Source organism: Schistocerca cancellata, chromosome 3 (assembly GCF_023864275.1).
Source record: "Schistocerca cancellata isolate TAMUIC-IGC-003103 chromosome 3, iqSchCanc2.1, whole genome shotgun sequence".
Classification (NCBI taxonomy): Eukaryota; Metazoa; Arthropoda; class Insecta; order Orthoptera; family Acrididae; genus Schistocerca; species Schistocerca cancellata.
Genome location: NC_064628.1, coordinates 849,784,925 through 849,810,347, shown reverse-complemented (window position 1 = coordinate 849,810,347; position 25,423 = coordinate 849,784,925). Strand labels below are relative to the sequence as shown.

Below are 25,423 nucleotides of genomic sequence, written 5' to 3'. Positions count from 1 at the left end.
TCACACACAAATAAAGAAAAGATGTTATGTGGACAAGTGCCCGGAAACGCTTAATTTCCATGTTAGAGCTCATTTTAGTTTTGTCCACCTACGCTCAATGGAGCACGTTATCATGATTTCATACGAGCTATGCTGCTAGAACATATGCCTTTACAAGTACGACACAACATGTGGTTTATGCACGATGGAGCTCCTGCACATTTCAGTCGAAGTGTTCGTACGCTTCTCAACAACAGATTAGGTGACCGACGGATTGGTAGAGGCGGACCAATTCCATGGCCTCCACGCTCTCCTGACCTCAACCCTCTTGACTTTCATTTATGGGGGCATTTGAAAGCTCTTGTCTACGCAACCTCGGTACCAAATGTAGAGACTCTTCGTGCCGTATTGTGGACGGCTGTGATACAATACGCCATTCTGCAAGGCTGCATCAGCGCATCAGGGATTCCATGCGACGGAGGGTGAATGCATGCATCCTCGCTAACGGAGGACATTTTGAACATTTCCTGTAACAAAGAGTTTGAAGTCACGATGGTACGTTCTGTTGCTGTGTGTTTCCATTCCATGATTAATGTGATTTGAAGAGAAGTAATAAAATGAGCTCTAACATGGAAAGTAAGCGTTTCCGGACCCATGTCCACATAACATATTTTCTTTCTTTGTGTGTGAGGAATGTTTCCAGAAAGTTTGACCGTACCTGTTTGTAACACCCTGTATAATTACTACCCTTAAGCGGTCGGCACACGGGCCGTGCATCCGAACATTGAGCGTGGAGCCCTGTCGTAGCATGGAATATCACGTTGGATAGTTTTTCCGAAAGTGTGGAGCAATATCTAGCATGTCAGATATTTTGAACGTAGACCAGTGGGAGGGCTGAATTCCACCTATGTCGAATGTATGCCGTCTCCCTTCAGCACAGAGTTGTGAGGCGCCATATTGACTTCCAACTTAAGCCCATGTATGTATATTCTGATTCTGAGCACCAGTAATTTGAGGATCTCTCGAAAACCAGTCGTGAATTTTATGGATCGTTATGATAAACTCACGGGAAATGTCGTAATCGAAATAAAATAGTTATTGTAATGTACGTATTATAAGAGCAGGCCATTTGAAGGCAACGGCATGTTGAGGATCCACCAAAAACGCGTTGTTCTTGATACACTTCGTTATATTTAAGTTTAAATTAATAATATAACGACGAATAAAGCTTTCAGACGATGATAACATGCTAGATATAGGCTCACACAATTCAGGTTTGATTTAGCATGGTGGCACGGTAGCTCAGCGTGTTCGGTCAGAAAGTTAGCTATCCTCTATAATAGTGAGAAATTTTGTTAATGAATCAAAAAAGAAAAATTAAAAAAAACGCAGTGAAAAACGTAGCAGATCCTTAACGAAATGCATGATGTGTTGGAGGTTCGTATCCCACTACATTCATACATATTTATTTTCTAACCTTCATGTTTTTAATAGTTTCTGATACTTTCTTACTAGTTTCGTGGAAGTATCTACTGTAATGTTCGATGTTATTTAAATATAAGTACCCTCTTTTTGAGTAGTCAGTTTGTTTGATTGGCTTAATGGCAAGGACAGCTTGCACTACTTACAGTAAGATATTTTCTCTTTTTTCTTTTAAGTTTTGTAAGTCACATATAAAGATTCTGCTATTGAATAGGAACAGTGATCAAGTAAGAACGACCTTAAGGTTTTATCAAAAAGTGAGAACGATGAAATAATTTTTAGCTTCTGTGAAGAACTATTGCGGATTTGTACTGTAGTATCTGTAACGGAACTTCTAAAAGGTGATATCCTTACGTACTGGACATAGTATTTTCCTTTCTGCCTTAGAAAATATCCATGGACACTAAAGATTTTATTTATGTATACTACAGACAGAACAACGTGAGTAGCATATGGACAAGGGAGGAAACGTGTGTTTTAATAGGTCTAATGTAGGAAATTTACGCCATCAATTTGGTAAACAAACAGTGTAATGTACGAGCCAGATGCAGTCGACAGTTGCCGCTGGAGAGCGCTGCGATTGCGTATTCCAAATTGGGGCGCACGACTGTATGTACTAGTAGCATCATTTCTGAGCCTTCAACAGCAAGTTGAAAACAGGTAGTTGAAAACAGAACGCTTAATGTTGACCTTCGACAACACGGTTCGTGCGCCAACGGCTTTAGAGGGTACATGAGCTACTTCATTGCACATCTGTGAAATCAGAATCTGCTATTGGACAGCATTAAATGACGTGGGTCGTCCTTTGCATGCTGTGCACAAGGTAGCCGAGCCTGTAATCACTCTTTGACGGAAGCTCTCAGCAGGTCAGCCGATGAGTGAGGAAGCTTCCTGTCATGATACAGGTCTTAACTGTCAGCAGATGACGCTGCTCATTCCACTCGATTGATTTTCACCTCCTGGAGATAAAGAGCCTCGAGATTTGGGGTTGTGTGGTCGTGCTTTACTGCCTCGATAAATGAATCCATCGCCGAATGGCCGTTGGCCAGTGAGCTGAAGGGCCCTGCTCCGATACGGCAAAGCCCTCAAATTACACTCTCTAGCGACGACAGGCGTTCGAGAAATTGAGGCAAAATACAACGGGTCCACCGTCTTGCTGAACTCATGAGACGGCCTGTAGGTATACGACTGCCTACACACTCTTCTACAATTATCGTCAAGTGTCAAGCAAATTCTGCACTCGCCAAAGAATAGAATTCATCAATATTGATCTAAGTTTCATTCTTGGTGTTTTCTGGAATTGGAGAGAGGGCAGATGTGTATCGTTTTTCGTTTTGAATACCTGTAAGCCAAACTGATCGTGTGAACAAGGATGGGCAGCTTCTACGTCAGTACAACATTCCCAGCGGCCTCCAAAAAAGCAGCAGGTATTTTTGTTGCGTTCTCCTAGGTCTATCTATGAAGCATAATTTTTCCGCCTCATTTTGTGGTTAAATTGTTATCCATAGGTACATTGTGCTAAAAATCAGAGTTAAGGGGCTCCGGAAAGCCCTATTTTTCCAATGTTAAAATAGCGCTTATAAGTAAGATGTTTTCTCAGAATGTATTTCAGCTAGGAACTTGAAATATTTGCTCGTTATTTATTGAAGTATTGGCTACAGCGTAACATATGGATTTTTAAAAAGTTTAATTCACTTGTTAGAGCTTAAGTTTTCTATTTTAATGAGAATTCACTGCTTTTGTGCCATTTTTTTATGAATTCAACAGTATACAGGTTTTCGGAAAAAGGCTGTTTTCAGGTACGCAGAAGGAACTGTGTAACATTTCCTGAAAATTAGAAGCAAATTGGTTTGGTAGATCCTGAGAAAACAGGTAATTTGTATGAAAAATGAAACTTATGGGAATCTAACGACAAAGTTTGGATTGCATTTTAGTGCATTCCAGGTCGTTGAATGGATTATCTTCATCTTCAGCAAACTGCTACTCTAGCTTCCTCGTTGTCCTTCTTCTGATTACTCTGGCTCTTATTTCCTTGTCTGAAGCAAGCGTCGTTCGTACCAAGGAGAAAACTATTTTCATCCCCATATTGGACCTTACAACGTTGTCGTCACTGAAAGGGGAAACAGCAATATGCACACCAAACTGAAGTGTTTCTATTCCAACAAATGCAGTCATGAGGATTCTTGACCATATAAAATTATTTACACATTCATTGGGGTTTTGAATTTTTCCATGAACACAATTTTTTCAACACTCCAAGTGCTACTAAGTCCCTGAAAATAGTTTTTATCCCCTCCATTACCGCATCAGACAAACTGTGTTTATGAGTGCATAATTCACCAGTAAGCAATCCCTTGTTGTACTTACACCAACTGTTTTCTGCTTTGTGACACAAGTAATGATGGGGATATTCATCAGCTGAAGAAGCATGAAAAATAAATCCTGAACAGCCGTCTTCGTTTGATTGACATTTTGCATGTCTTGTATAATAGCCATTTCTTTTTGACAGTTAACCTTCCGTTCACATCCAACCCTTTACTATCACTGAGTTTTTTTTTTTTTTTTTTTTTTTTTTTTTCGTGCGAAGCTTTCAGTCTCCGAAGTCTTGATTCCATTCGTTTCTGTTCGTGTCCAATACACTCAAATTTCTGCACTACAAGATCATCACCATAGGCCTTCAGTTACTGAATATGGTCTGAAACTTTTAGAATTACCCTCACCAAGGTAATTCACATATCGCACTTTGTCACACATAACAGAACGGTGAAATATACTACCAATACTAGCTGCTCCCATTCCTGCATTACTGCCACTATAATTATCTGTGCAATTATTTTGATGTGAGCGTTTCTTTCTTATGGACACCTACAATATTTAAATATGACTACTACGCCATGAAGGGATGTGTGTCCCCGTATATGCCAGGTACCATCGAATGCTCGAGTCAAGTCTCTGTTACCACTGTTTTCTATTACTGCCTCTTCATAAATTCTATACAGACAGCTTCTACTTTAGGCCGTATAAACCTGTTATAGTTCGTAAACGTGGCTGAGGGTTCGGAAGATTCATCATGCCACAGAAAACTGCACCTGCAGCAGCTCCCTTACCAGTTGTACGGAAAGCATAAACAAATGTAACGTTGTGTTCGTAGATTTTGCTACCACTTTCTTCATTTGGAGTTACTGCAACACTGTTCCAAAAGGTGGTCATGTATGAATGCTTACCAAATTTCAGTTCCAATTTACTCCTACGTGATATTTTATAGAGAGTTCCAGACCCACTTCACTACACTTCATGCATCTTATAGAATTCCGTTGAGAACTAATGTATCAAAAATATCAATCACCTCCGATTCGCCCACGAAGCATTCATATTTTTCCCTAACTGAACCAAGCTTTCTCTGCGAAGTACTTTCTTTCTCACTTTCATTGCGAGGTGCAGGTGTACCAGTAAGGTTAGGTTCACACAATTCGTTATCGTCTTTATTGTTTACGGAAATAACACATACCTTTGCCTTTCCAACATTTCTCGTTTTCTTAAAAGCCTCCAGAGGATTTCTAGTCACTTTACGTTTACCTATGGTTATCCTTCGATAAAATAGGGACTTCAATGAACGGAATTCACCTCCAATATTTTCAGGATTACAAAAGAGTAAATAAAAATGATACACACGACAATCGAGAGAGCGATTTTTCCTTTGCTCGTTATGTGTAGGAAGAGTAGGTTGGAGATATCTACGCAAGTAGTGAAATTTTAGATGTTCTTCTGTGATTCAGCACCACGCCGTCCAGTGCGCTCAATTTGGGGAATTAGTGAACAGTGGTCTTGTAAACCATGTTTTAATTTTAGAATGTATATTTAAAAACATTTAATTGAATTTATGGCCATGTGACGTCAGTAAATCGTAGTAGACGAGAACCCATTTCAAAATTAAACGGACAATTTTGGGGAAAATAAGTGTTTTTTGTGGAAACGAAGACGATGTGTAATTGCTGTAGCAAATATCACACTCTAGAAAGTACTGGCAAAAAATATCTTAATCCGATTCGGATCAGGCATTATAAAAATTAAAGGTATAATCTGTTACCGTTACTAAAATAATTCAGCTGTGGTGATGCAGTACTAATGATTTTCGTAAATGCAGGAACACATTTCTTTCGAAATATCTCTGCATTGAAGTATTGGATTCGTGCATAAGTTCGTAGCGTTTTTCGATAAATTTAATACACACAACAGATACACATAACAGAGACTATAGTTATCAATAATGTGTTACCTGTCACTATTAACAACAGTCTGTCAACGTTGAGGAAGCTTTCTAATTTCGCGATTGCAGAAATCACGTGGTTTCAAGGAGAGGTACTCGTCGTGTTCGGGGCTCATTTTCATCCATAAAGGAGGCTCTTTGAAGGTTGCTCGAAGAGAGCGGGTAAAGTAAAAATAGACGGTGTCAAGATCACATGAAAAAGATGGGTTTGGAACGGCTTCCCAAACGAATTCCTGTATAGGGTTTTTTGTCGGACTGGCAGATTGCGGGTGGCCTTTATGGTGAAGTAGCGTTGCTTCGCGAAGTATTCCTGGTCGCTGATCTCGCAATTCGCCTACAAGACGTCTCATTTGGTGACAGTAAATGTCAGCAGTAATGGTTACATTTCGAGGAAGCGCTTCGTAGTACATCACCCTGTCGCTGTTCCGCCAAATGCATAATAATATCTTTTGTGGATGCGCCGAAGTCTTCCTGCGTGGTTATGTTGCACTTCTTATCACCAGTAATGATACAGGGTGGGAATAGTCGGTGTTTTTCACGAGACAAATGATGACGAACGAGAAAAAATACACATATGGCCACCTACAGATTTCTGTAGCTTTGGTTTAGGGCATGCGGTACCCACCCGATTTTTGAACCTTCCCCATTGTATGCAGATGTCGCACGATGGTAGAATGACCATCTTCTTCTTTTCTTTTCTTTTAGCGTTCAACCCTGAGGTTGGTTTGCAGCAGAGCGCCATTCCCCTCTTCTGCCTGCCGTCCTCTTCATTTAACGTGTGTGTTACATCCAACGTCATTCATGATCAGTTGCATGTATCATATCCTTGGTCGCCCCCTCCGATTCCTTCCATAAATAGCTCCTTTTGCTATTGTTCCAATGATGTTGTTGTGTTGTAGGATATGCCCTAGGCCGCAGCTCGTGGTCGTGCGGTAGCGTTCTCGCTTCCCACGCCCGGGTTCCCGGGTTCGATTCCCGGCGGGGTCAAGGATTTTCTCTGCCTCGTGATGCCTGGGTGTTGTGTGATGACCTTAGGTTAGTTAGGTTTAAGTAGTTCTGAGTTCTAGGGGACTGATGACCACAGCTGTTAAGTCCCATAGTGCTCAGAGCCATTTGAACCATTTCTTTATATGCCCTACAAGCTTGTCTATTCTTGTTTGGATGTTCCTCCACAGAGATCTGATTTCCTGTACTCTTCTAAGCACCTCTTCATTTGTTACTTTGTCTCTCCAGCTGATCTTCATCATACTCCTGTAGCACCACATTTCCAGGACCTCTACCCGGCTTCTCTCTTCTCTCCCAATTGTCCAAGCTTCACATCCGAATAGGGCCACACTCCAAACCAAACCTTTCATGATACATTTCCATATTTTCAGTCTGATGTTTCTGGTGAGTAAGTTCCTTCTCCGATTAAATGCAGTTTTGGCTTTTGTATTCTGGTCGCAATTGCTTTCGGCTTCAGCCATCCCTTGTGATATTGCTTCCCAGATAAGTAAATTCCTCTACCACTTCCAGCTCGTCTCTTCCAGTTCTCATTCTCAGACGTTCATATTCTGCTCCTGTACTGCATACCATCACTTTAGTCTTTTACTTGTTTATTCTCACTCCGTTCTGATTGCATACAATTTTCTCCATTGCTCCGAGGGCTTCCTCTAGATCTTCTTTTGTCTCCGTGGCTATAGCAATATCATCTGCATAACGTAGCATTTCTATCTTCTGCCCATTAATTTTGATCCCCACCTTAGTAGTTTCTCGAACTTGGTCTATGGCTTCCTGGATGTAAGCATTGAATATAAGAGGAGAGAGAGAACACATCCTTGCCTTACCTCTTTTCTAATGAATGACCATAGTTCATCATATCTGCCATTTCTCGAGTACAGCTGCATGGATCATTGTGAATTAATGCGTTTGAACGATATTCTTCGAATCTCGGAGATCTTCCCGAACATGGAGGGTTACTCATGTCAGAACAGTCCTCCTTAAAACGAGAAAACGATTTTTGTGGTGTTCTGTCCAGTGGCATTATCCCTATCTACAGTGCAAATATTTCCGTCTGCTTCCGCTGCTGACATCCCTCTACTGAACTCAAACAGAAGAATATGTTGAAAATGTTCCAAATTCACCACTTGGCATTCCATTTTCTAGCGTCCACAGCTCTATTCATTGTCTCAAAATGATAGAATGATGATAAGTAGACTTAGATATAGGCAGTGAACTACAAATAAAAAATAGCAGTCGGTAAACAAAGTCATACTTACCGGAATATCAACGTGTGACACAAAACCACTACGAAGTCATGCGACAACCTAATAATAAAAAGTACTAGTGATTTATAGCAGTGTCGTTCAACGAAGATCACCCGATGGCCTTAAGTTTCTAATTACGGAATTTGAGGTTGACAGGAAACCATCATTTTAGCGTGGTTCGACCGCATTAGTTCACTATGCGTGACAGATACCCACTTACAACTAATACAGGGAAAAATATCAATAAAGCTAGTTAGTACTAACGTAATTAATACTGGTCGTCATTGCGACGTTACGGACCCGCCATAATAACGAAAAACTGTAAACAAGTTTTCGTAATTCTTTTGTTTTATTAAAAATAAAACAGGTATGATGAACTTCATCGGAAGTAGGGGTAGATGGACTGACTTTTCGAGATCGGTAGTGGAACTGATCGTTCGTTTGAACCTTAACCATTAGAGAGAGAAGTCTTCGCGCGAGTAACCGATTTATGAATCAGTCGGTTGTGGAACAGGGCTAAAGGATAATTTAAAATGTGTCACTAAGACGAATCATTGGAGATTAAATTGGCTGATTGGAATGAAAACTTGGTGCAACGAGTCAAAAATTAGTAAAAAAACGTAATAAAGCTAGTAAAAACAATGCTTGGTCATATATTACGATATGATAAGTACTGGAAACAGCTATTGAAGGTATGGCAAAGGGGATAATTCGTAGGTCAAGGCACATATATGAGTATGTAAGGGAAATATTACATACTTCCAATAATGGTGCAATGCAAGTGAAAGTTTGTTCAGTAGATCCTGCGAAGAACTGTGACGACGTTAGCCAGCCGGTGTGGCCGAGCGGTTCTAGGCGCTTCAGTCTGGAACAGCGTGACCGCTACGATCGCAGATTCGAATATTGCCTCGGGCATGGATGTGTGTGATGTCCTTAGGTTAGTTAGGTTTAAGTAGTTCTAAGTTCTAGGGGACTGATGAGCTGAGATATTAAGTCCCATAGTGCTCAGAGCCATTTGAACCATTTTTTGATAAAATCCTTATTGTTTTTTTGTGACGACGCTCACGGTAGCACTTAAAGTATTTGAAGGATTTTGTTCCTTTGTGGAAATACTCATACGAAATAAAACATTTGTCCAGCGTAGTAAGTTAAAATACCACTATTTGAAATTGGAGAAACAAATCTACATTATCAAATCATAATTGTTCTCTTGCGTTGTTTACACAAAATTGTAGGCAATTCTATGTAGGCAATAGATGCATAAAATTTAGCATGTCGTGACCCGATGTGCTAAACTGTGTGCTTGACCCTCTAGGCTGACGATCAGGTGATAATTTTGTGTCTAGGTACAGATCCAACTATGCGTAATTTTTCGATCTTATATGGGCGAACTTTCTACGTAACATTACTATCATCACGGAACCACTCTCTGATCGGCCGGCTGAAAGATAAGTTATGCATGCTGAGGAAGTTAAAATTGTATGACAGAATTCTCCTTGTGGATTATGAGACTACTTTGCATACGGGTCTGCAAATGTCAGGAAATATCTTAGATACACTTAGACCGTAGATGCAAATAGTCCGCTTACATACCTTTCTCTGCCTTGTTGAATTAAATATCAACATCTAAACAGGGCGAATGAAGCTTAGCAGCTCGTTAAGTACTGTACGAAGAGTAGCTGGCACATAAAACGTTCCTGATCAATAGCTGAAAACACGGATTGATTATAACAACTGGGTCATCTAATGTATAGCACGAGTGTCATAATCGAGTGTGATGGCGCAGTAGTTAGCACAATGGACTAGCATTTGGAGGTCTGCGGTTCAAACGTACGTCCGGCCATCCTGATTTAGATTTTCCATGATTTTCCTAAATCGCTTCACGCAAATGCCGGGATGATTCCTTTGAAAGGGTACGACCGACTTCCCTCCCCATCCTTCCCTAATCCGATGGGACTGATGACCTCGCTGTTTGGTCTCCTCCCCTCAAATCAACCAACCACCCCATATCAAACTAGCGACGTACTTCTGCTGCTCGCAGGGAGCACTAAGTGCATATCACTAGAGGGACTGACTGACGTAGTGGTAATAAATTATAGATTGTCTGACCTAACGGTAATAAATTATATACAATAACCTCTTTCGTGAATCAATGTAAAACTTTTCCTGAAATTATCCGTCACGTACAAACAGGGAAACGCGGCGGGGGCTTTAGATGTGTAAGTAAAACTTCAGTCCACTCAGAATATGCGAGATGTCCGTAGTATTGAGATGTTTTTGAAAGGTGAAAGTATAGTAAAACTGATATGAAAAATTGCTTTACAGTTCTTTTTCTGTACAATTTTTCCGTAGTGACTTGAAACAGTAAGTCACATATGTCATCATAAGCTAAGACCACCGCACAAAATCTGTGGCGCATTGTGAGAAGACAGTGCCTGTCCCGGTTTTCTGCAGACACAGTTTTGCTGCGATACGGATAACAGGTGCATCACAGCATGGGAGTGAAATGGTGTGGCAACCGGAAACTTACAATCATTATAGAAAAAGCAGAACACCTTGAACGACTAGGTTGGTTGGTTGGTTGTTTTGGGGAAGGAGACCAGACAGCGTGGTCATCGGTCTCATCTGATTAGGGAAGGATGGGGAAGAAAGTCGGCCGTGCCGTTTCAGAGGAACCATCCAGGCATTTGCCTGGAGTGATTTAGGGAAATCACGGGAAACCTAAATCAGGATGGCCGGACGCGGGCTTGAACCGTCGTCCTCCCGAATGCGAGTCCAGTGTCTAACCACTGCGCCACCTCGCTCGGTTTTGAACGACTAGGGACGGGACGTTCATATTCACAGGACACACACATCAATATGTTCTGTAGAAAAGATTAGCATTTCAGTCACCTCGGTTCAGCATGTGTTGTGTTGCCTAGTCGTCACAACGTCCGCCATGAGCCCTGATAACTTTTTACATGCGTGATGGAATGGACGCGTATGAGAGGCGAATGGCGTCCTGTGTTATAGCCATACATGTTGCATTCACATGGTTCCAAAGTTCATCTGTGGTGGTTGGCATTGGGTCACACGGCAGCACCCATCGTTTCACCATATTTCATACTTTTCTATTGGCGACAAGTCTGGGGATCTGGTGGCCCAGGCCAAAACGCTGACATCCTGTGACACCAAGGAGGCAGATGTTCGTTCAGCAACATGTGGTCGTGCATTGTCATGCTGAAAAATAGCATCTGGTGTGTTGTGCAGAAAGGGTACGGCTACAGGTTCCAGGATGTCATTCACTTAGGTCACACTGGTCACAGTGCCCTGGACACACACCAACTGTGATATGTGGTTGTACCCAATAGCACCCCACACCATAAGGCCATTAGTTGGCGCTGTATGTCTTGTGCAAATGCAGTCACTGTTATGCTGCTCCCCATGTCTGCGGCGAATCAAAATGAGGCCATCGTTTTCAAACAAACAGAACCTAGATTCGTCCGAAAACACTATTTGATGTCATTCCTATCCCCGGCGACGTCGTTCCACACACCGTTGCCGTCTGTTTTTTGCACATTCGTCAACGGTAGGCGGAGAAGTGGACGACGCGCACGGAACCCGTGTCGTAATGAACGGCGGCGGGCTATCACCCTTGATAGTGTACGACGTGTTACACTGTTCCACTGTTGCCCCTGAGCGGAGGAGGTCGCAGATCTGTCCTGCAGTGCCATTCGGAAGACGTGTCGTCCTTCTCAGGAGGTGATCTGGGAGCGACCTGACCCATCTTCTCGTAATTAGACTTAAATTATAATTATATAATAATGCCTTCAGCTGTTGACGGGCGTTGATATATATCAGCTGGGACAGGTGAAAATGTGTGCACCGACCGGGACTAGAACCCGGGATCTCCTGCTTACATGGCAGACGCTCTATCCATCAGAGCCATCGAGGGCACAGTGGATAGTGCTACTGCAGGGACTATCTCACGCACGCCTCCCGCGAGATCCACATTCTCACCTTATATGTCCACACACTACATTCGTAGTGTCCCTACTCAACACACTCATTACTCGTGGAAGACATTCCTACCAAGTCCGAAAGAACAGACACAATATCCATATAAGTATATAATTCTGGCAATACGGGCCTTGACCTTCTTCTTCTGTGCGGATGCACCCATATAACCCGAACTCTTACGGGAAAGAACAGACACCGTATCAATATAAGTACATCTTGTCGTTTTCTACGGCTTTTCGTAAATCATTCTGTACGCATTTGGTGCACTGCCGAAACACATCGTCCCACACGAGCAACAATTTTCCGAATGGATGAACCACGTTCTCCCACGCCAATAATGCGCCCTCCTTCGGATTCATTAATTTGACGGTACGGTTCTCGCATACGTAAGCGAGGCATTTTCCACGTCTGCTCAAGTCACAATGATCCATTATCTTTGTTTTATAGCGACAATTAGAGCCAAAGGCACATTTTATTGTGTCACTGTATGGACCAAATAAACTGTAGCGTCCAACCGCTAGTTTTGGCTCCAAAAGTTTCGTCGAAGGCAACATAGACATGGCGATGATGCTGCGCCATACAGTCCAGATGTTGTACCATTCGATTTACATATTTTCGGCAAACAGGAAGAACATCAGAGACGGGAGATTCTGATGATATTTTCACAGCGGTTCTCGAATGCCTCGATGATAAAGAAGCGGATTTCTATCGCCGAGGAGCTGAATGATTGATAGAATGTTCCAACCTATGTTTACAGAGGCTTGCTGACTGTTTATCAGGGCCACTTTGAATTGTAGTGCAGCATACAATAAAAGATACTTGGCCTGCCATAATATAGTGTAACTTACTTTTTGCAATCCCTCGCAAATCTTCGGAATAACGTTTGCTACAGTTAATTCTCCTGCACTGTGCATATACAGGAGTGGAAAGCAAAACGTGAGTTTCACCGGAAGTATTTGGTCTTCATCTGAGTCCTCAGATACATACTTGAAATGTTTCTATCTCCCACCCCCTCCCCCCTCTCTCTCTCACCCTCTATTCCTCGTACGCTCTCTCTCTCTCTCTCTCTCTCTCCTTCTCTGTGTCTCTCTGTCTCTCTCTCTCTCTCTATTCCATTTTGCCGTCATACCGGTGAATGGGCGAAAAAATGCATCTTAGTTAATTTCCCGATCTGAAGGGATCATCTTGCATGTTTCTTGGAATTCGTTTCCTCCTTTTTTGTTCTTTAGTTGACAAATGTGGAGGAAAATCAGAAACTCATATCACAGCAAATGGCTTCGGTTTCTTTCCCATGCCAAAGCCTCACGTGATAAAACTGACAGGTGAAAAATGTTTGATCCATGGCTTTGTGTTATCGTTTGCTGTAAAATTCTTCCGCTCTAATACTACGATCCCAAAATTCATTCATACTTCATCAATGGGAAGCCTAGTACTGCCACTGAAGTTCTCAGTAACGATACTACTCCCACGCTCCATCAGTCATTGACTTGATCTCGAAAGAAAAACGTAGAATATTTGACTTTCAGCACAACATTAAAAACCTGCGCCGAGCAATATTAGACGTCCTTTCATGTATTATTCGGAGCAACCAAGTACTGCGGAAGACTTCAACATTATAACTGAAACAAGTACTACATGAGTTGTATCAAACAGTTAAGAATCAGAGAGTTGCTCTCTTCAGGTTAAACTGCTTGGTGGTAATTCATATACTGCTTTGAAATACCACCTGCAGTTCAAATGAGAAGCCAGTGAAAATCGGGATCCGAAATTTAGTGATAGACGCACCAACATCGAGCCTTTCTTCATACATTGCCTTGCTTGCTACAACAATAGTCACTGTTATACCGGAGCCAAGGTAGCCCCTGAGGGCTGGCAACCCATATTACACGACAGAGAACAAGGTGGTCTATGCCCAAGGCGTACCAAAAGCACCGTGGTAGACCCGGGATATTTCCATACAGGATAATGGAAACAGACAATCGGAGCACTACTTCCTGCAAAGGGAGTTCGAGCCACGGCCTGCAGGAAGTTTCACTACGCCAAGACCTAACTGGCTAGAGACAGCTATATAGAGGCTAAAACCAGCCCCAAAGTTCAGTTCACGCTGGATGCCGACCTCGTGTACTGCGACAGTTGAAGATTACGTCCTCGTCTCTGAAGTGGACTGTTACTACTGTGTGTGTGTGTTACCACGAACCTTTGTGGAAAATTAGAAGTGAACTTTGGCTTGCCTCAATTATGAGACTGGCAACGTTATTGTTACAATAGTTTGTTGTTCAGTCATCAACCTTGTGAACGTACATCAACAAAAGTTGTGTTTGCGAAAAATTGCGAATTGTCAGTCACAACAATATTATTGTCTTGTAAAAACTCCGCCACAGGCCGTGCATTAAGAACAGTTGCTCGATCGTGTTGAAAGACGCAGTCGCCATCCCCGAATTCCTGTTCAACAGTGGGAAACAAGAAGGCGCTTAAAACATCAATGTGGGCCTGTGCTGTGATAGTGCCAAGCAAAGGAGTGCAAGCCCCCTCCATGACAAACGCGACCACACTATAACACCATCGCCTCCGAATTTCAATGTTGGAACTACACACGCTGCGAGATGACGTTCACCGGTCATTCGCCATACTCATACCCTGCCATCGGCTCGCCACACTGTGTGCCGCGGTTCGTCACTCCACACAACGTTTTTCCACTGTTCAATCGTCCAATGTTTACGCTCCTTGCACCATACGAGGGGTCGTTTGGCATTTACAGGCGTGATGTGTGGGTTATGAGCAGCTGCTCAACAATAACATCCAAGTTTTCTCACCTCCCGCCTAACTGTCATAGTACTTGCAGTGGATCCTGATGCAGTTTGGAATTCCTGTGTGATGGTCTGGATAGATGTCTGCCTATTACACATTACGATCCTCCTCAACTGTCGGCCTATACGCTTACGAGCTGTACGTGTCCATTTACTATCACATCGGAAACATTGGATCTATGGATGTTTAAGAGCGTTGAAATCTCGCGTACAGACGTACGACACAAGTGACACCTAATCACCTGACCACGTTCGAAGTCCGTGAGTTCCGCGGAGCGCCCCATTTTGCCCTCTCACGATGTCGAATGACCACTGAGGTCGCTGATATGGAGCACCTGGCAATAGGTGGCTGCACAATGCACCTAATATGAAAAACGTTTGTTTTTGGGGGTGTCCAGACACTTTTGATCTCATTATATCTACTGGGGACGGAGCATGGTGTACTGAATAACATTACATCAATATTTCGTCATTTGGCTCAAATGGCTCTGAGCACTATGGGACTTAACATCTGTGGTCATCAGTCCCCTAGAACTTAGAACTACTTAAACCTAACTAACCTAAGGACATCACACACATCCATGCCCGAGGCAGGATTCGAACCTGCGACCATAGCAGTCGCGCGGCTCCGGACTGAGCGCCTAGAACCGCTAGACCACCGCGGCCGGCATTTCGTCATTTGTATACTGGTAATTGTAGCTATTACAAGTACTTATCGGGTGCAGAATTGTAGGGTTCCCCTTAGTTGGACAGGCATGCACTACACACTGGAAGCTGTACCTAGGGTAACGGAGTACGTATGGCGTGCACATGGGCTTTTTTACTTTAGAGGACCCCTCGCTTGGGAGCAAACACAATTTGCCTGTTAAATCAGCCACAGCCGCCTCAGAGAACCTTGGTCTTCGCAGATCACAGATAGAAAAGATTAACACGATTTTAGTAAACTGCATTAGCATCCAAGGAAAGGTCCCAGAATCAGTATTGCTTACTTAAGTTTGGAAAGCACAGATAGTATTGGGAACAGAAAGCTGGTTGAAGCCAGACCTCAATGAGAACGAAATCCTAAGTTCAGACTGGAATGTTTATCGTAAGGATAGGCTATTCGCCAGTGTGGCGGCGTTTTTATTGGAATAAAAATTTCGATAAAATCTAGCAACGTTATCGCGGATTCCGAATGTGAATTAATCAGGGTGAAATTATCAAAGAACGGTCAAAAATAGTTATCGGTCGCTTCTTTGGCCCCCAGGGTCAGGATATGTAGGTGTACAGTGCTTCAGACAGATCTTGCAGAATATCATTAGTAAATTTCCTGATCATGCCGTTGTAATACGGGGTGACTTCAACTTGCCAGGTATAAATTGGGAGTGTTATGCCATCAAAACTGGTGCCATTGTTCTGGATGTCTTGTCCGAAAATTACCTTGAGCAGACATAGAACCTCCTCGCAAAAAATAGGCCGGAAATTATCGAATCAGTTAACGTAGAAGAATGTATCAGTGATCATAAGTCTGTGATAGCATCTATGACGACGGGTCCTACAAGGAATGTTAAGAAAGATAGGAAGATATATTTGCTCAGCAAGGGTGACACGAATTTCAGAATATCTCAGCGGTCAGCATCAAATATTGGTGATGAGGGCGAAGACGTGGAGAACAAATGGAAGAACTCAAAGGCATCATTCAATACGGCCTAGACAAGTATGTTCCGAGTAAGGTTTTAAGGGATGGGAAAGATCCACCATGGTTTGATAGCCGTATTGAAAAAATACTACGTAAACAAAGAGCACTTTTTGTGAGATTCAAGAGAAGTAAAAAGTAGTTGACAAACAAAAGCTGAACGAAGCGAAAATGAACGTAAGGAGAGCAATGAGAGAAGGGGTCATTGTTTCTGAAAGTAAGACGTGAGATTTTGGTCGTATGTAAGATCAGTAAGTGGGTCAAAAGTCATTCTATTCATTCTCTGAACGACCACACCGGCACCGAAACGGAAGATAACAGACAGAAGGCCGAAATGCTGAATTCGGTCTTCCGAAGTTGTTTCGACAAAAATCGTCACGATCAGCCTAGTAACATGCAAAGATTCACAGGTGGTCCTTCGTTGCTCTTTATGATCTTTTGTTAGGCGGCGAGGAACCGAGCGGACACACACCTTTGAGTAGCCCCAACTGGTGGACAAGTGTGTCAGGAGTACCAACAGAGACATCCAGTTGTGCAGCGAGGTCATTCTGATCTGTCGATCTCGTCGAATGAGAGTGTCTGCACGTTCCAACGTTTCAGGAGTCGCGGCTGTGTGCGGCCGGCCGGCACGCAGGAGATCCGACGGGTTTTCAGGACTTTGTTCCGATGGTGACAGACATCTCGCCCAACGACTCACCGTACTTTTGTTCACAGACAGGTCTCTGTAGACATTCTGCAAGTGTCTATGAATATCTGTGACGCTCTGGTTACCCGTATAAAGAAACTCAGTGACAGCTCTCTCTGCTTGTAACGCACCTCTATCACAGACGCCATTTTGAAGACTGCGTATAACGCCTCCTCCTATCACAACTTCATGTAACTGCAGAGGCTGAAGCGGGAATATCCCATAATGTCCCACAACAAATTCTGCAGTTATTCAACTGAAATTGGCTGAGAAAACAAAAATATGTTGCTATACCTTTTGAACGTCCATCGTTTGTTGAATCCTCCACTCAGTGATTGCATTAACTGATTGTATTAACTCGTCAGTAAAGGCCGCTATCGGTATATGTTCATGAATTCTATCAGAGTGTATCTCATTTTTAGAGATTACTGGTTTTTATTCGATTTGTATTCCATGTCTACCTCCCTCACTCTATTAATGAATTGCGTTCTGCACGTTCTTCCTGATGACCTACTGTGTTCACTGAGCCAGCAAGCCTAAACGAAGTCAAAGCGTAAAAAAAGAAGAGTTGTACGGTGTGTGGCACATGCAGCCGCAGCGCAAGAGCCGTGTCGGCCGTATCATGGGAGGATGGGGGGGGGGGGGGGCTGGGGGGAGCTTTGTGCCGGCGCATTGTGTGGCGCTGCCCGAGGCGTGCGCTGGAGTGCAGTGCAGCGCCGCCCACGGCGAACACGCCTGGTGGTGCCTCGGCTGGCAGCTGCTACCAGCTGCGGAAACTCCGTCACCTCCACACAACGTCGGGTGGCTGTTTCGCTATGGCCGGTTCCTCTTCCCTATCACGTGAAATTTTCTGTTCTTTTTTCTGCAATTACATAGTGATGGTACAGGCATGCTAAACTTTCTTTTCTCATTAGGACAGTCAAACTGTATAACATTTGTTTATACCACTGTCAGCAGTAGACTCACGCACGTCAGGTACATTTTAAATGCGGAGAAAGTCGTCTACTTTACTCAGTACGCAGATCAATAAAAATACACTAACAAGGGGACACTCCATACTGTAAACAACAGATTTTGATACGCTTCAAATATGTTGTAGAGGCACTTACCCTACCTAGCTATCCGTTTTTTTAGCGAAGGGGCTTGGCTTTTGAGGAAAACGATTTTGAAGTCCATTGCGTGGTTTGTATACCCGTAACATTACGTGCAATCCGAGCAGGTCAGCGTAGCAAAGTGGTAAAGGTTCCTGGCTACTGAGATGGAGGTACCTTGTTCGAATCCTGCTTGCGTACTTTTTTTTTCAAAATCGGCCGAATGTTTCGATTTTATTTTAAAGAATATCAACAAACAGTGTAAGGTGTGCGAAATTATAAAGCTATATTCAGTTATTAATTTTTTCTGTCATACAATATTACAAAAGCTTATTTTTCATAGTTCACATTGCTTGATGTGCCAGAACAATATTGTGAGTGATAATTATCATAGAAACAACCGAGGCACATATTTTCGCAGCACCACGTGCATTTTATGAAAGCAACAGTCTAGCAGACGCACGGTTTCTTCATGAGTGATTCCGGGAAACACAGTTCTTTTGCATTCAAAAAGATTTATCTTTCATTCGCTAATTTCGATGAGAACCATGCATATGAGGTCATGCTTTCAAAACTAGGTACGCTGAATTGATGTAGGATCAGCGAATGTAATTTTATCGAATCCTCCCTTGACGTGATTTCTCTATTGTCTTTCAGCAATTCGGGAACATTCTGAATAATTTTCGTAAAGATTTTCACCAGTCGGTAAAAATAAACATCGCAGGGTTGGCAATAAGGAGTGCACTTTGGTGGGACCACTTTTAGGGTGCAGGTGCTCGCTTTCCGTTCATCAGTGAATGTCGTATAAAGTTGTATCGGTTTGCCCTCCCCACGAATCGATAGTGTACTAAAATTTTTTCTGTCCCGCGTACGGAAGAATTACAGAACGCTAAAATTATTCGTACACCAGTTTCGTGAACTTACCACATTTCGTACAGGACACGACTACATTTCTGTATGTCCCAGTTACTTATTTTACTCGTTTTTGAACGTTAGGACCAAATTTTCCGGACATATTGGAGCAGGATTAGGGTACCTCCACCGCGGTAGCCGCGAACCTTTACCACTCCGCTAAGGTGACTTGCTCGGAATGTTACGGGTATACAAAGCGCGCATTGAACTTCAAAATCGATTTTCTCATAAACCAAGACCCGTCGCTAAAAACCGGATAGGCAGGTACTCAGGGCAGTTGCCTCTACAACATATTTGAAGCTTATCAATATCCGTGATTTACAGTATGGAGGGCCCCCTTGTAAGCTTCAGTTTGTCATCTGGGACCTTTCGGCCTAATCCTTGCGAAGCTTTGCGGGTGCTTTCCCTTGTCTGTAAGGCAACTGCTGGAACAGGAACTTCCCTCTGAAATGTTACCACTTCGGATTCCGCAACTTGACTCGTATTTGGCAGGAAAGTACCTGACTTTTTATTGTGTGTTTGTTCTAACAGAGCGTACTAACTTTAGGGATAGGGAATCGAAAGTAATTAGAAAATGTACAGATTATTTGTTGAACATTCCTACCTTATAATGAAGACACTGGGGTGCCTTGCATGCCTCAAAGATGCAAACAGACCAAACTACGCCGTCTGTCAAAAAAGTTACTATACCGGTTTTACTCCTGGCGAATAAGCGACGTCAGTGCAGTCAGCGGTGGTAGCTTGAACTACTAACTGTAAACAATAGATGTAGGCCTGTATTCAATCAGCCGGTAGTGAGCTGTCAGTGTTAAGAAGTGGACGCGCGGGTGTAGTGCATCAACGCTGTTGTAACAAATTGCAACTAAGCACTGGAGTAGCACCTCTAAATCAAGTGTTCAAAATGTTCTCCAGAATATTTTGAAGGAAAGAGAAATATATCCTAAGTTTATTCTACATGCCTTAACTGCGGAACAGAAACAACCTCGATTGGACGTCTGCAGCGACTTAATCGAAATCTAAAGTGCGGGCAATTAACTTCTGGACCATACGTGACTAGACTTGATGTCATCAGTACGAACTTAAAACAAAACGACAAAATGAGGACAACGCTTTGACGACATAACCGATATTCAGGACAATGTGACACATGAGTTGAACAACATCCCGAGAAACGACTTTGACGACAGTTTCACCTGCTTGTATGAACTTTCGTTGCGCTATACTCATATTGGGGGAGACTTTATAGAATGCGTAAAACACTGAAACTACCATTTTGAATTTTCTCTATTTTTTTATAAATAAAGTCTCAGACATTCTGGACTGGTGGAGGATATGCAACGACAGCAGCCTTTCAGGTAGTTGCTGGGTCACTGAGCCATCATAGTGGATGGATGATCAATAAACCCTGCAACATTAACCCAGAAGGGAAACCACAGATGCTAGATTTCCCGACGGTATGCAGATTTATTGAAGCACTTAATAATGATGGAAACTTCTTCGGTAAAATATTCCATAATTAAACTGTTCTCCTTTCGCATTTCCGATCACAGACCGCTTCTGAGGATGCTGTTATTACAATGTTACGTACCATGATGGTATGCCTTCGCCAGAGAATTAGAAATAAATGGATATGCTCACATTAGACTGGGAGTTACAGAATATCACGTGAGGAGTTCATTTCACGCACACTGACGTTTAATCAACGAAATATAAAGATACATTAGTGGTACAATGTCTAATCGTGTTTTACGTCAGCACATGTGTAGTGCTGCATGTAAAAGAAACGAAAAGGGGGGCGCTAACACCAGTGCCAAATACAAGAACAACAGCGAAATGTGTACGGAGACAACGCTCGCTGACAGTAACCGTACTCATAAGAAGATTCAGTAAATGAAAACTAATTAAACGAACTGTCTTTAATCTAACACAAAATCAGATTTGTGAACATGTTTGATTCCAGACCAATGTCAATGTTTTTAATGAATAAAGCGTAACGCGGATGGTAGAAGATATACTCCTCGTGAGTACTATTAAACGCGTCTGAACGGTGCTTAACGTGTCCGAAATGTGTGCTGGAACGTGGTGGTAATATATATATATATATATATATATATATATATATATGTGTGTGTGTGTGTGTGTGTGTGTGTGTGTGTGTGTGTGGAAAAAATTGTGTCACGAAATTGGAGCCCTGGATAGCTGTTGCCACTTGTTGTTATGGTCTTCAGTCCAGAGACTGGTTTCATGGAGCTCTCCATGCTGCACTATCCTGTGAAAGCTTCTTCATCTCCAAATAACTACTGCACTGTGCATTCTTCTGAATGTGCTTAGTGTATTCATCTCTTGGTCACCCTCTACCAATTTTACCCTCCACTCTGCCCTCCAATACTAAACTGGTGATCCCTTGAAGCCTCAGAACATATTCTACCAACCGTTTCCTTCTTCTAGTCAAGTTTAGCTACATATAGCTCTTCTTCCCATTTCTACTCAGTACCAGCTCATTAGTTACATGACTTACCCATCTAATCTTCAGCATTCTTCTGAAGCACCACATTTCGTAAGTTTCTACTATCTTCTTGTCTAAACTATTTATCGTCCATGTTTCACTTCCATACATGGCTACACTCCATACAAATACTTTCAGAAACGACTTCCTGACACATCTATACTCGATGTTAACAAATTTCTATTTTTCAGAAACGCTTTTCTTGCCATTTGCCAGTCTACATTTAAATCCTCTCTACTTCAACTATCATCAGTTATTTTTCTCCCCAAATAGCAAAATTCATCTACTACTTTAAGTGTCTCATTTCCTAATCTAATTCCCTTGGCATCACCTGATTTAATTAGACTATATTCCATTATCATTGTTTTGCTTCTTTGGGGTAGGAATTATTATATTCTTCTTGAAGTCTCAAGGTATTTCGCGTGTCTCATACATCTTGCTCACCAGATGGTAGAGTTTTGTCAGGGCTGGCTCTCCCAAGGCTATCAGTAGTTCTAATGGAATGTTGTCTACTCCCTGAGCTTTATTTCGACTTAGGTCTCTCAGTGTTCTGTCAGATTCTTCACGCACTATCATGTCTCCCATTTCATCATCACCGACGTCCTTTTCCATCTCCATAATATTGCCCTTAAGTACATCGCCCTAGTATAGACCATCTATATACTTCTTCCATCTTCCTGCTTTCCCTTCTTTGCTTAGGAGTGGTTTTTCATTTGAACTCCTGATATTCATACACATGGTTCTCTTTTCTCCAAAGGTCTCTCTAATTTTCCTGTAGCAGTATCTATCTTACCCCTACTGATATATACATCTACATTCTAACAATTGTCCTCTTGTCATCCCAGCTTAGCCATTTTGCGCTTCCTGTCGATCCCATTTTTCAGACGTCCTCTAGCCAACTCAGCTTAGCCATTTTACACTTCCCGTCGATCCCATTTTTGAGACGTTTGTGTTCCTTTTTGCCTGCTTCATTTAATGCATTTTTATATTTTCTCCTTTCATTAATTAAATTCACTATCTCTTCTGTTACCCAAGAACTTCTTCTAGCCCTTGTCTTTTTACCTACTTGATCCTCTGCTGCCTTCACTATTACACATCTCAAAGCTACCTATCCTTCTTCTACTGTTTTTCCTTCACCCATTCTTGTCAATCATTCCTTAATGCTTTCACTGAAACTCTCTACAACCTCTCGTTCTATTATCTTATCAAGGTCCCATTTCCTTAAAATCCTACCTTTTTGCAGTTTCCTTTGTTTTAATCTACAGTTCGTAATCAATAGATTTTGGTCAGAGTCCACATCTGCTCCTGGAAATGTCTTACAATTTAAAACCTGGTTCCTAAATGTCTGTTTGACAATTATATAATCTATCTGGAGTCTTCCAGTGTCTCGTATACAATCTTTTAGCATCATTCTTAAATGAAGTGTTAGCTAAGATTATGTTATGCTCTGTGTAAAATTCTACTAGGCGGATTTTTCATTCATTACCCCCATTCCATATTCACCTAGTACTTTCCCTTCTCTTCCTTTTCCTACCATGGAATCGCAGTCCCCCACTTCGTCTCTCTTCACTATCTGAATAATTTCCTTCATCTCATAATACATTTCTTCAATGTCTTCGTCATATGCGGAGCTAGTTGTCATATATACTTGTACTACTGTGGTAGGCGTATACTTCGTGTCTATCTTGGCACAATAATGCATTTACTATACTGTTCTTAGTAGCTTACCTGCACTCCTATTTTTTTATTCATTATTGAACCTACTCCTGCATTACCCCTATTTGGCTTTGTATTTGTAACCCTGAATTCACCTGACTAGAAGTCTTGTTCCTGCTGCCACCGAACTTCACTAATTCCCACTACATCTAACTTTATTCTGTCCATTTACGCTTTTAAATTTTCTAACCTACCTGCCGATTAAGGGATCTGACATTCCACGCACCGATCCGTAGAACGCCAGTTTTATTTCTTCTGATAACGACATCCTCCTGAGTAGTCCCCGCCAGGAGATCCGGATGGGGGACTGTTTTACCACCGGAATATTTTTCCCAAGAGGATGTCATCATCATTTAACCATACATTAAAGCGGCATGCCCTCGGAAAAAATTACGGCTGTAGTTTCCCCCTGCATTCAGCCTTTCGCAGTACCAGCACAAAAAACAAAAAAACAAAAATGGCTCTGAGCACTATGGGACTTAACATCTGAGGTCATCAGTCCCCTAGAACTTAGAACTACCTAAACCTAACTAACCTAAGGACATCACACACATCCATGTCCAAGGCAGGATTCGAACCGGCGACCGTAGCGGTCGCGCGGTTCGAGATTGTAGCGCCTAGAACCGCTCGGCCTCTCCGGCCGTCAGTACCAGCACAGCAAGGCCGGTTTGGTTAATGTTACAAGGCCAGATCAGTCAATCATCCAGACTGTTGCCCCTGTAACTACTGAAAATGCTGCTGGCCCTCTTCAGCAACCACACACTTGTCTGGCCTCTCAACAGATACCCCTCCGTTGTGGTTGCACCTGCAGTACGGCCATCTGTATCTCTGAGGCACGCAAGCCTCCCCACCAACGGAAAGGTCCATGGCTCATGGATGGGTGGAGGGGGGCTGATGTCAGTTAGAACCAAATTGAAACTTCCTGGCAGATTAAAACTGTGCGCCCAACCGAGACTCGAACTCGGGACCTTTGCCTTTCGCGGGCAAGTGCTCTACCAACTGAGCTACCGAAGCACGACTCACGCCCGGTGCTCACAGCTTTACTTCTGCCAGTTCCTCGTCTCCTACCTTCCAAACTTTACAGAAGCTCTCCTGCGAAACATGCAGAACTAGCACTCCTGAAAGAAAGGATATTGCGGAGACATGGCTTAGCCACAGCCTGGGGGATGTTTCCAGAATGAGATTTTCACTCTGCAGCGGAGTGTGCGCTGATATGAAACTTCCTGGCAGATTAAAACTGTGTGCCCGACCGAGACTCGGAATCGGGACCTTTGCCTTTCGCGGGCAAGTGCTCTACCAACTGCGCTACCGAAGCACGACTCACGCCCGGTACTCACAGCTTCACTTCTGCCAGTACCTCGTCTCCTACCTTCCAAACTTTACAGAAGCTCTCCTGCGAAACTTGCAGAACTTGCAGAACATATCAGCGCACACTCCGCTGCAGAGTGAAAGTCTCATTCTGGAAACATCCCCCAGGCTGTGGCTAAGCCATGTATCCGCAATATCCTTTCTTTCAGGAGTGCTAGTTCTGCATGTTTCGCAGGAGAGCTTCTGTAAAGTTTGGAAGGTAGGAGACGAGATACTGGCAGAAGTAAAGCTGTGAGTACCGGGCGTGAGTCGTGCTTCGGTAGCTCAGTTGGTAGAGCACTTGCCCGCGAAAGGCAAAGGTCCCGAGTTCGAGTCTCGGTCGGGCACACAGTTTTAATCTGCCAGGAAGTTTCATATCAGTGCACACTCCGCTGCAGAGTGAAAATCTCATTCTAAGAACCAAATTGATTAATGTTGTGTGGGTCGACAACGCACAGTTTTAAAACTTGGCACCACGCGCTCCGATTGGCCGCGTAATTGCCCTGTTGCCGGATGCTCTGGACAACGCATGACCGCGAATGCTTTGTCTACCGGAGATCGCGATGTATCCAAGGCGGTCCGAACGCTCGGTGATAGCGCGCCAGCCTTCCACTCTGGGGACCTGTGGGCGCATCCGCCAGGGTCGCGACACATCCATCGCAGTTTCATGATAGACGTACCGGGAAGTAAACCGACAGCAGCTGTTAGTTC

General features: G+C 43.0%; 1 non-coding gene across 1 annotated transcript; it reads right to left on the bottom strand.

Annotated features, from left to right (window-relative positions):
• Nucleotides 1-24,304: 24,304 nt before the first annotated feature.
• Trnas-cga (transfer RNA serine (anticodon CGA)) lies at nt 24,305-24,379 on the bottom strand. The gene has a single exon. It is a non-coding gene; the product is annotated as a tRNA-Ser (tRNA).
• Between the last annotated feature and the right edge of the window lie 1,044 nt (nt 24,380-25,423).